Source organism: Plectropomus leopardus, chromosome 7, assembly GCF_008729295.1.
Source record: "Plectropomus leopardus isolate mb chromosome 7, YSFRI_Pleo_2.0, whole genome shotgun sequence".
NCBI classification, from domain to species: domain Eukaryota; kingdom Metazoa; phylum Chordata; class Actinopteri; order Perciformes; family Serranidae; genus Plectropomus; species Plectropomus leopardus.
Window position 1 is genome coordinate 14446280 of NC_056469.1, and position 12296 is coordinate 14458575.

The window sequence follows — 12296 nt, forward strand, 5'->3', positions numbered from 1 at the left end:
ACTGGATCCAGAGTCCAAGGAGTCAAGGCTGCCCCAGTAAGGGTTCTTTATGTCTGACAAGTCAAGAGCTTTTACTGAAGCTCGGAGGTCCACATCGAAGATCAAAATGATGATAGGAAAAAGGAAATAAACATTAAGTCTATAATGAACTCTTTTTGGCCACTAGGTACCTTTCTGTTTTCACCAAAAGAGTTATAGAAATGCTTCAGGCTACAGAACATGCTTGACACAATACCTGCAACTTCTGTAATACAGAATACAGGAAGTAGGTTTTAAGGAAATGGTAATGCTAATAGTCATTACAGACGCACTGACTTTAAGTAAAAGGTCACCTTTAGATGCTTATTAGAGTATGATGTTTAGCGCATTCAAGGGGATGTGTTTCCCATGAAAAAATCCCATGATGAAATTTAAAAAAAAAAAAATTTTTTCTTAACATAGAAAACACTAAAGCATGGAAATAATAAAGACAAATTTATACATTTGTCAAGATCAAACTTGAGTTTACAGTTTTTGAGACATTGTTAACATAAACCACTTAGCTAATGTTAATGCCTCCAGCAGAATTGAAAAGAATGATATAAAGTAAATCTAGTAGCAACACAGACTGAATCACATAATTGTTTCAGCTCCTAAACTTTTAACATTAACAATTGCAAAAAGTGACATTCTGTTTTTTTTTTTTCCCAAACAAGACACATTAATTGGAAGAGTTGAATGTTTGGGGGGGGGGGGGGGGTTCTTTCATTCTTACTTTCATTTCCCCAGTAAAAGAACTGGAGAGATCACAGATGTCAGATTTTTTTCTAATGGACATAATCAGGATGCTATCATTACCATACTTATCACCACAAGAAGGAGAAAGTGAAAAAGAGAGGGGAGGAAGAAATGATTTAATGATTTCCTACAAGAATATGCTGATTGCAGTCCGTCTTGTCAATTAAGATCCATTGTAAAACCTCCCCTACTTCATGCACAGACACAAAAGCATATGTGTGTGTGCACACACACACACAGGCTAAGCTCAGTTGCAGCGCGCCACAGGGGGTTGACCACTGAAGCTCCAAATTAGAAAGAATTAATTTGGTTGGAAAATGGAGCTTGATTGGTGACAGAAATCAGATCGCTGCATGTGTGTGTATGTGTGTGTGTGGTGTGAAAGAGAGCATGAGTGAAAGTAAAACATGTAAAGGAACATGCATTTATGTGTGCTTTTTAAATGCTTTCAGAAAGGTAAAAGAATAGCAGAGTGATTAGGTGTGTTATTTTTTAGTTCTTACAAGTCACTCCACTGATAATTATGCTCTTCTTTTCTCAGTGTAGAGCCTTCATTGAATGTACATTTAAATGCTGGTTTGAAGCCTCCACAACCACAGAAGTGCAATGCAAGAAGTGCACGCTATCCAAAATGCACACGACGTCATCCTAAACAGGGCTGCAGGATATGCAGAAAAACACACAAACAAAAGTTATGTTACTGCGACTGCAATATAAGTTGTTATTTTAGTGGTATTGTTATTTTTTTTTCAATCAATTTTTACTGATATATTTATCAATAAAAATGATGATAATGTGATTTTTGCTGGGGTCTGTGCCAAACAAAAATGTTTCACATCTGGAATATGATTTGTAGACCGGAGCATCTTTTAAGTGTCACAATATTTGTTTTTACTGGTATGCTGTGATGCATTTTACTTTAATCAAAAAATTGCAGCTCCTATGATTTGGATGTGGCATTTGGCCATATTGTGATTTTGATAATATTTCGATTAACTGTGCAGCCCTAATTCCAAATCAAAAGTTTATCGGATAACTAACAGTAAAAACGCAAAACACTTAATTAAAAAAAACAACAACAAAACACTAATAACAATTAACGTGTGCTTCATGAGTGAAATGTACTTAAAATGGTAATGGTCTGTGTGGTTACAGCACTATATTTTACTTTTTCTCTGTATGTGCCTTTTCAAAACATGTTAAAGCACAACCCTTTTTTACCTTTGGTACATTGTACTGTAAGCCCTGAAGTGAGCACTTCAACTATTGAAGTCTGCACTTACCATTGATAAACTGATATTTTATCCTTGTACCTAGGATTGACTTGGTTTGGTATTCTTTCTTTCACATGTATTAGCTACCATCAAGGTCTGACTGACAATAATTAAGCGCAGGTCAAAACGGGTTTATTAAGAAATGTCCATAATGAAGTTCTTTTAAATTAAGCAGTCTCTTTATAACTTGCTCACCAACACAGTTGTGACACCTTTCTGTTTTCTCAGAACTATGATTTTTTACTGTATATATGTGACTGTACATATCAGTTGTTGCAGTATGTATCTTGACGCTTGCACTGAAAAAACAAAAGTCACTTTGTCCTGACTCGATGTGTGTGCCCTGGTGCAGTGTATAGTGCTGTATATGGTTGGATGCTGCTCCAGTCTCATTAGATGCAGTGACAATGATAGCTCCCCACAGACTGCAGCAGAGCCCACAGATTGTGTTTGTGTGTGTGTGTGTGTGTGTGTGTGTGTGTGTGTGTGTGTGTGTGTGTGCATGCGTACATGAATGTATGTTGCAGGGGTGACTGGGGTCTCAACAGATGGCATGCCAGTTTGAGTAGCAGGGCACTGCTGATGACGACTCGGGATTAATCTATAAGGGGGAGACTTTTCATTCACACAAGCCATTTATCATGTGTGTGTGTATGTGTCTGTGTGAAAGAGAGTGTCCCATCCTCCGATGATTACACAGTACACTGATATCAATCTCTCTTGTTATGATCCCTGTGGAGTTGAGGCCTTTTCAATGTTTGACTGCAGCTGACAGACAGTTAAGTGAGTCTGAAGTGAAAATGATGCTGTGATGAAGATATCGTGCAGCAGTGCCCGGTGGCAAAAATTAAAGCGCTGCATTAATGCCTTCGCTCCTGGGTGGATGAACCATTCAGCTCAAGGCACAATTCAACAAGCTTAAACTAATCAATCAGGCATTGGTGCAAGCAGCCTTTTGTGTGTGTTTTTATTTTTATCAGTCTTGATAGTCTAGTGTTAAAAGCAGTATGATATTGTTTCTCTCTCTCTCTCTTTGCTACTTTCTCCTCCTTCCATGGTTCTATCTCTGTCATTCACACAAACAGACACACAATCCTTTCATCTTTGGTTGATTGGTTTAGATAAACACATAAACCAGAAAGGACATATCTTAACTGGCTTAGCGCAGAAGATCCGATATCTACCCCCTCAAATCAGATATGACTGAAAAGAACGCATGGGAAAAAAAGAGAAAGGGAGTAGATAAATTATGGTTTGGTTTCAAGCAGCCTCAATGAGGACAAAAACCCTGTCACTGAAAACCCTACATTTTTTTTGGAATATTCAGCATTAGAATTTTGTCCTTTTCTGTTTATCAGTCCCTTCCTTCTCCCTTTTTGTTTTTTTCAGCAGAAAACATGCCTTCTTTGTATGCTTGTGTTGTTTGTGGAATACTATGGATAAAAAAAAAATTAAAACATTAATAAAAGAAAGAAAAAAAGCTATTTCTGACTGAGTATCCCTAAAGAGGTTGCATTAACTGATCAAGAAGTGATTTTTTTTGGATCAGATTGTCTCTCTATGCAACGATGTCACCCAACAAATTAAACAAATAAGGAAAAAGGGGTGATACATTTTGCTTGAGGGCCACATTGACTTTGACTTTATCCCTTTAATGTGACCTCACACGTATTCTGATCGAAACAAAAATACAAATGGAAAAACAGGCCAACGAGGATCACCTCAATGTCACTTAGTCTGGCGAGACTTGTTTTATACTGTATTTATTTATTAGTATTTATTATTCATTTATAAAACTCTGCTTAAGCAAACCTGTGAGAGAGTGATATTGCCGTCAAAACACCTCTGGAGACACCAAATGTCAGAAATCTTCATGCATGAATATATCTAGTAGTAACTAACCTTAAAGGGATAGTTCTGGATTTTTGAAATGGAGCTGTATAACATAGTTATGTATAGTCAATGTAATATATACAGTAGCTGGCAGTCAATGTGCTCCTGGTTTGCAGAAACAGACATAGCGCGCACCCCACAGGGGCTGATATCAAAAAGTATTTTAGCCACTTTAAAAAAAGGCCTACATTAAAAAATCAATATCAGTTTAAGTGGATGCTGTATTTTGATTCTGCTTTACCTTGTCGTCACACAGCCTTTTCCCTTGCTGCTCAACTAATTGGGTCAGCGAGTGCTGTTAGCAGCTGCTATACCATCCAACTGAAACTAACTTCACGTTATAAACACTCTTGATACAACGTCCACTTAGACTGATTGTATTTTTTAGGTAGGCCTTCGTTAAAGTGGCTAAAACATGTTTTGATATCAACCCCTCTATACAAGATGGTAATGTCTGTTTCTGCAAATTGGGAACATGCCCACCACCAGCTACTGTATGTAGTACACTGACTGTAAGTATCTCGTATTGCCCCATTTCAAAAATCCCAAACTATCACTTTATCATCCTAAGTACAAATTCATTACTATGAACTAACAATAACTAATGTGTTTTTCACATCATTTAAAATGTTTATATTTGGCAGGTAATAACTGTTGGTTCAGACACTGAGGAAAGTCTTGACTGGTATTATAGTAGCATATCTCAGGCTTGATCACATTTGAAAATGTTAATAAGAGCATCTAGAGAGAGGAAAATGCAGAATGTGGAATTTACAAATAACAAAAAACTTAGAGACTTGTACAAAACCTCTTTCATAAAATGAATAATGAATAATTTTCAGGGAAAAAAAACACCTTGACACACTGGTAGGACAAAAGAAACTATCTTGTGCTTATTCAAAGTATGTTTTGAGTGCATGTTGATGAACACAATTGTGTCAGAATGCAACAACAACCTGGATTTGGAGGAGCTACTCACAGCAAGAGGAAAAGGGAATATTAATTGTTGCAGAACACATGTTTTATTTGTGATGTCTTACTAGGCTTGGGCATTACGTAAAATTTCATACCTTTGTGAAATTTCACTAGGGTGTACAGTATATGATATAATTGTGTGGCGCTAAAAAACATGACATTATTCCCCATGGTCTCTCTCTCTGTTGTTGCTGGCTGGCGGCTGTTTACAGTCCTGTAACTTATCCCTCCACTACTAGGTGTTGCAGTGTCTTTCAGCTCAGCTGACTGTTCTACCAGTAGAGACTGCAGATTAAGTTCTGATGGTGCATGCTATACACTACATAAAGCGAGTTAAACAGAAAGAGGAGTGCCTGTATTTATCATAGTTTTGAAAAATCTACCTTCAGGATCTCTAAATACCCTGTTACCCATACCAATACCCATCATACTGTAATACTGCCCTAGCCTATATCTTATAGTTAAAATTGGTGATAATGGATAAGAGTTGCAGATTGTATCGTATGGAATAACGACTCACAAATACAACTGAATTCCCTAGAGTGCCCACAAGCAGACAGAACAGGTCATAGTCTGGTTCGAGTGAACGGTTTGAAGCAAACCAAGAATAAGTAGCACCTAAAAGCATTCACACACACTGACAGACATATACACAAACCCACACATAACAGAGTATTAGCAGAGTTCACCCAGGGGAGTCTGTAGAGAAAATGATTCTACAAGCCGTTCCCAGGATAATAAGTTAGGTCCCTGTGTGTGTGCACTGGCACTCACAAACACACAGTCAGTGGGAACCGTGTTCAGCAGCAGATAGAGAAACTGAGCTCCCAATGGTATTAAACATTTCAAACACTTCAGGCTGCACTTGATTTTCCCTGAAGGGTATACTGCGCCTGCAATACCTCACACAGCGCAGATGGATTCTATGTATTGCACAGTAAAAAGGAATTTGAGTGCATGTGAAGCATCTGTGTGAGTGTCACACTGTGTAGCGCTGAGTGTATCATCTGATAAAATTATACTATTAAGTATCTTTACATTTGCCATTTTGCGATATAACAACAATGACTGGGCAAAATCTTGTCTTTAAGTGGCCCAAACAAACCAACTAAAAATAAACCAAAACGAGGGATGTCCCAACCAAATCTCAAAGATCAGTATCTGGGCCAATCAAGGCATTTTTTAACTTTTCTGGATCTGCTTTACTGAGCTATATAGAGCCTGATCCAATCCTTTGTTTTATGTCAGTTGTCACACAGGTTTTTTTCCTCAAAAAGATTTCATGCATGCCAACATGATGCACAGTCATCTTCAACTCTGCTGTCCATTTCTCTCAGCTCCTGTTTGTGAAAGCTGAGCCCCGTCCACTGCAAAATACCACACACCATAAACACCAGGAAAACGCATTAAGAGACTGTTTATCTAAGTTATTTGGTTAAGTTATGACCACCTGTTTCTTGTGAGTCTCTTGCAGCAGTGCAAAACCATGGACCACCACACTCATCACGCCACTGCTAGTGAAATTGAGAGATATATTCCTAAATGTAGCCTATTCTGGGCAAAAGATGTACAGATAACAAAAAAAAACACTAAATGGAATACAGTTCATTCATACATTCACACAAAGCAACAAACAGTGGAAAATACTCTCTTAAAGGGGCAGAGAAAATCCCTTGAGACAGCAACAAGGCCAAAAAGATTACGAAAGGGTTTGATCTGAAGCCAAAACAAAAGGCCTAATAAAGATTCTTTTTTTAATAGACAGTTGACATTTAATCTCCATCTTTCAAGACTAATAATTCACTGCAATTATTGAGAAAATGTAATTCACTGCAGTAAATCGGGACTCATACATTTGAGGGACATCAGAATAGCTTTACTGTGAGCATTCATTTGGTGTCGGGTCCTTCACACAATGCTACATTAGGCCTCTAATGTGAAGAGGCTCCCAAAGGCTTCATTAAAATGAAAATGGTCTAAGAGGGTGTGTCTAAGTGTGTGCCCATACAGCTGTGCTTGTGCGCACATGTGTGTGAAGGTGTGTGTGTGTGTGTGTGTGTGTGTGTGTGTGTGTGTGTGTGTGTGTGCGCACGCACGTGTATTCATGTGTATGAATACTTGTGTCCTGGGTCTGAAAAATATCAGGCAATGCAGATGATGAAGTTTTCACTTCGTTACAGGTATTTGCTAGTTCGTCAACCTTCCCAAAGCCCAATGCGAATCCATCGAACTGAGAGCAGTCACACACATCTCTCACTGTCTCTGGTAAGTAAATGGCTACATTAAAAAACTGAAAAGTCAATGAAAAGCCAATGAAAATGTTAAAGTACTTACAGCCGCTGCACAGTCCCGTGTCACAGGTTCAGGAAATATTTACTTGATGAATGTTTATCCAAAAGCACAACAACTTCTCAAAATAACAAAACATAAATCCGACCTGTTCTTTTTACGTTATCAATAATATTATTTTCAATGGATGCAGCAGTTACAGCGTGCCACTGCTGCTGGGCCGAGCAAAGCTAATGTTAAAGAGGGAATACACACAAATGTTACACTCCTCAGTGTACACAAGGGCAAATACTAATTCACATTTTATAATTGAGAAAAAAAGTCATTTTAAATTTGCTTCAAAGTTTCTTTGCAACTGGATGAAAACCAAATAACGAGAACCAAAGATAAATGCACATTTCTGCTTCTCTGACTGTATTTACAAAATCCAATTTTGGAATTTAGCATTTTGGATGAATAAAGCTGAGCAAAATGTTAAGTCAAATCCCTCTTTGCTTGCAGCACCACAGTATCAAAACACTGTTTCACAGAGCTAAATGCAGAAAAAATGTGAACAGCATATCTGATGTATCTCTAGTCAAACTGAAATGAGCTCTGCAGAGGATGGTTAATGGACAACTGCTATTTCATTCATCTCAGCCTGACTGATTACTACATACGAGGAGGCTACTTTCACACCTCATTTACTGAGTCTGTTGGCATGCTAGATTCAATCACACACACAGGCGCGCACAAGCACTTGCACAGGTATTTGCATGCGCACACACACCTTATATAAGATGACCTACTGTTGCACTTTCGACAGCAGCTACTTACTGATAAACTGTTAAAAAATGCTGAGTTTAACAGGTCTGCAGTCAACCAAACAAAATCTTGGTCGGCTGAAATTTTATGGACTCTTCAAACAATCGAATGTTCCATGTTGAAAAAATAAAATCTGCACGTTATCTCTAGATTACCTAAATCAGCTACAGTGCACTGAGTGCACTCTACCTGGTAGGGTTTTGTCCCAGAGGGCAGCATATTTTTTTTAAATTCTTTGCAATGGGAGTGCCTGTGGGTCTCCTCTCTCCTTACAGCCTTTCCTACATCCTAAGCAAAGCATAACAAGAGTAATCTCCACATTGTCATTTCTGCACTATTTCATATCATAGCAATCAGATGCAACCACATTGCCACAGCTGAACAAATGCTGCTCCCCTAGAACGCTCTAGTGCTCCAAGCTGGCCTTTTTCACAAATGCTCATGGTGTTTTTACCTGGAAAAAATACTTTGGTGGATAAGCAAAATAAGTTGAACTGGACAAGCCATATCAACCAACCTTTCAGCCAACCAACCAGAAGTTTTCAGGCCTATAGAGTGCCCAAGGAATGAGTCCTCAAACTTGGAAACAAGTTAGCATTTAATCACTCCCAGTTCCCTCATCTTTAAGTCATTGTTTTTTGGTAGATGTTAAAGATAAGGTCTGTGGTTAAGACGTGGTTGGACGTTTTGTCCTATGATATAAAAGTACCATGCCTAATAACTCATATATACCGCTCGTGAATTTTGAAGCTTTTATGATTCTTAAAAAAGGCAGTTACTACCAAGTGGATAAATGAGACTATAGAACATCATCACGAAGAGCACAGCTTTACAGCCTCTTGTGTTACAGAGGCTTAGTTTGTTAGCTTTTTACTTCTGGTGATTGCATTTAGGCTTCAAAAATCATAAGTGGTGTTGGTTTGTGAAGATGATCTATCTGAACAAAATGTGTTAGGTATCATAAACATTTGTTTGCCACAGAGCCAATTTTCTGCAATAATCCAAAACCCAATGGAAAAATCCCAAAGGCTTTTTGACAAGGGAACCAGGGTGATACTAACTTCCGCATTGGACTACAGAAAAACATAATCTTTGGAGCACTCTATAGTTTAAAAATATGGCTCAAGAGAAAGAAATGTCAGCAAAAAGGGAAACAAAAGAGTAACACTGTTAGAGACATTTTACTTGCAAGTACTCAAGTAAAAATGTCCATTTATGGCCCGATGCAATCAACTGAAATGTCAGAGACAAGTGGCCCATGAGAGGCGATTGGGCCTTTAACGGCGCCAATCAGCAAATGGTGCTATGAGGGTGTCTACATCTGTCAGGAAAAACAGGCTGTACATAGGGGAAAAAAATAGTGTGCTCTTATATGACAGAGGGAGACAGTGCGAACGCGTTGATCTGAGGGAGGAAGTGTGAGAGAGGGTGATCTTTCAGTGGGAAGTGAAGAGGTTATTTGGCCTTTTCAGCTTCAATCACAGCCATTCAGTGTGATGCTGTTATATAAGCACTGGTGTTCTTCGAAGGGAGAGACGTAGGGATATAATTTGGCCTTTACTTAAGATGAAGGATGAATCTACTTCAGAGATTTGGCCTTAATTATCATCACACTGTTCTCATTGCTGTGATTGCCACCATCATGAGAGGAACTGGGGAGAAGTGACAGGATATGAGGTGGAGATGGAGTAATTGGGAGGAGAAAAACAAGAGTTTAAAGGTGGGGAAAGATGAAAAAAATAAAATAATGACAAGATGAATGTGAAGAATTAAAGGAAAGAAAGAACTGAAGGGAATAGCAGAGTAAAGACAAGGATCAATCATAAAGAAACGAGAACAGAGACTCAAGAAAGAGCAAGAAGAATGTTTTTCGTCTGGCAAGTTTTTCTGTTAGGCTTGGGTTCACAATCACTGTAAACATATAGAAAGTTATAAGTAGGACTAGAAAGAAAAGACAACATGTGTAGGGATGTGTGTGTAGAGGGGCTGGCAGGGGAGAAGAGGAAAGAGAGGATTAAGGGTAAATGGGGGACAGGAGCAACAAAAGACAATGATAAGTTAAAGAAGAGCAGTCTTATCTTTCCTTATGTAGGTTAATTGACTGAGGAATTAAAGCAAAAAAAGATATAATTCAATTCAATGCATGGACGTTAACAATAAAAGGGCCGGTAGCATATGAAATGATTCTTAACATACACACACACCCAGACTAAGCTAGTGTGTCGTCCTAGTATATTTCTAATTATCAGTTAATTGTTATTCCCTATCATTAGGAGGGTGGTTTTTTAATTGTAATGTAGCCAAGCAGAAAGCCTACCTATACATGTGGGGGACAATTAGCCACCTCCATTAACCCCTGGTTAATTACAATCTCCATTGCTGCTTCCCACAGCACTTTCCCACTCCTTTTTAGCCCTCATCTCTATCCCCGGGCCTTCATCCCCATTTTTTCATTTCTGCCCTCATTTCATTCATCTATGATCTCCAATCTTCCTTGATTGTTTGATTCAAAAGTACATCTGTTGTGAACTTCACTGGCTTTTTTTTTCTGAAAAGTTTTTTGTCATTGTAGTTTTCTAGGTTACCATGCCCCTATTTTAGCCCTCTATGTCCTCCCTTTCCCCATTAATATATCCCTCTTCTATTCTTTCCATATCATTTCCCTCAGGGACAAGAGTGTGATGCTAATAGGCAAGCAAAAAGTATCATATATAATATATGGTTTAAAATGAGTGTTGACCAATAATAAATAAATAAATAAAAATCCAGTTTGCAGAGCAGTTCCAAACACTTTACTGCTAAACCACAGAATAATACAGAAATACATAATATTATTACAAAATAAAAGTTATACTGTCACCCTTTTTTTCTTTCCCTTGTGCATGCAATTGTGTTTCTCCCTTTCACTCACTTGGTAACTAATTGTATGGAATATATATGCATGACAACAAAATTGGAGTATTTGGAGTAAAACATGCATGCAAGGATGAAGTAACATCACGCCCGCACGATCACACGGGGCAAAAAAGGTGAAAAAAGGTTAAGACAACAGGGCTAACTGTTGCTCTGCAGCAGTTAGGGCGTGTCACAGCTGCCGCTGGGCCGAGCAAAGCTAATGTTAAGCAGGGGCTACACACAAATATTACACTTCTCACTGTCCAAACAACAATTTTTGTTGGCATATGATGATAATACAGGTGATTTCTCCAACAAAATACATACTGTGTCTTTTTTGCTCAAAATTAGCTTTATGTGACCCTAAAACAGATTCATGACTCTTTAGTGTGAGGCAACATAGCCTCTTGCAATTTAAGGTAGCAATAGCATCTTTCCAAAAGAAGATCCCTCACCTCATGTGATTGCTTTGGGCTGGTACTGGCATCATTACCTCATATGTTCCGGAGTTGCCCAAGGACATCAAATTATTGGAGCAATATTTTTCGGTCCTTATCAAGCATTATACAAAGATCCATTGACTTAGCTCATTTGGTGGCAGTTGTGGGAGTTTAAGACTCCAATATAGTAAAAAAAAAAAAAAAAAAAAAAAGGCGTAGAAAAAATTATGGTATCATTTGTCAGCCTAGTAACCGAAAACACTTTCATCACAAACATGTGGTCAAAACGGGGTTTGCTTTAAGCGTAATGTGTCTGCCCAGGCAGACCTTGAATGGTCCTGAAATAATTTGGCCAAATTAAGAGTATTTGTCAATAAGTATCTCCTCTGTACCCAACACACCCTTCTGCCACTGAGCTTTCCCTTCCTCTTCTCTCTGAGTTAGTTTGTTGTCTGAAAGCAGAGGCTGGACATGGCTTTTTTTTTTCATTTATAGTGCAAAATGTTGATAACATGTTATAATATGTTGGTATCCTAACACTTCCAAAAACAATTAATAAAAAAAAAAAGTAATTTAAATGATAGAAAACTCATGTCTGAAGGACAGAGACAGCAAAAACAGAGAGAGAGGGGCAAAAAGAGAAAGAAAGAGAGAGAGAGAGGGGATAACAATGTCCATTGTTCCATTAGGGAAGACAATAATGACTGATAAAATGAGGTTGCTAAAGAGGACACAATGGTCCTTAATTGACTCATTAGGGAGAGAAGAGAATGAACTGCACTAATGAATGGAGTATGAGCGCTGCAGCTAAACTGCTTGGTAAGCAAAACAGAAAGGCATTTAGTTTATTAAATCTAGGCAAAGCAATATTATTTGTTCACAGAAAGGGATCGTACAAGAGACCATAGGGACAAAACAAAATGGTGAACAGGAAAAGTCTGGAGTGCTC

General features: G+C 38.2%; 1 protein-coding gene across 1 annotated transcript in view; it reads right to left on the minus strand.

The window, feature by feature from the left end:
* The window catches only part of cdkal1 (CDK5 regulatory subunit associated protein 1-like 1), a 270459-nt gene that overhangs the window by 108254 nt on the left and 149909 nt on the right, over positions 1–12296 (minus strand). The gene's annotated exons all lie outside the window — the stretch shown is intronic.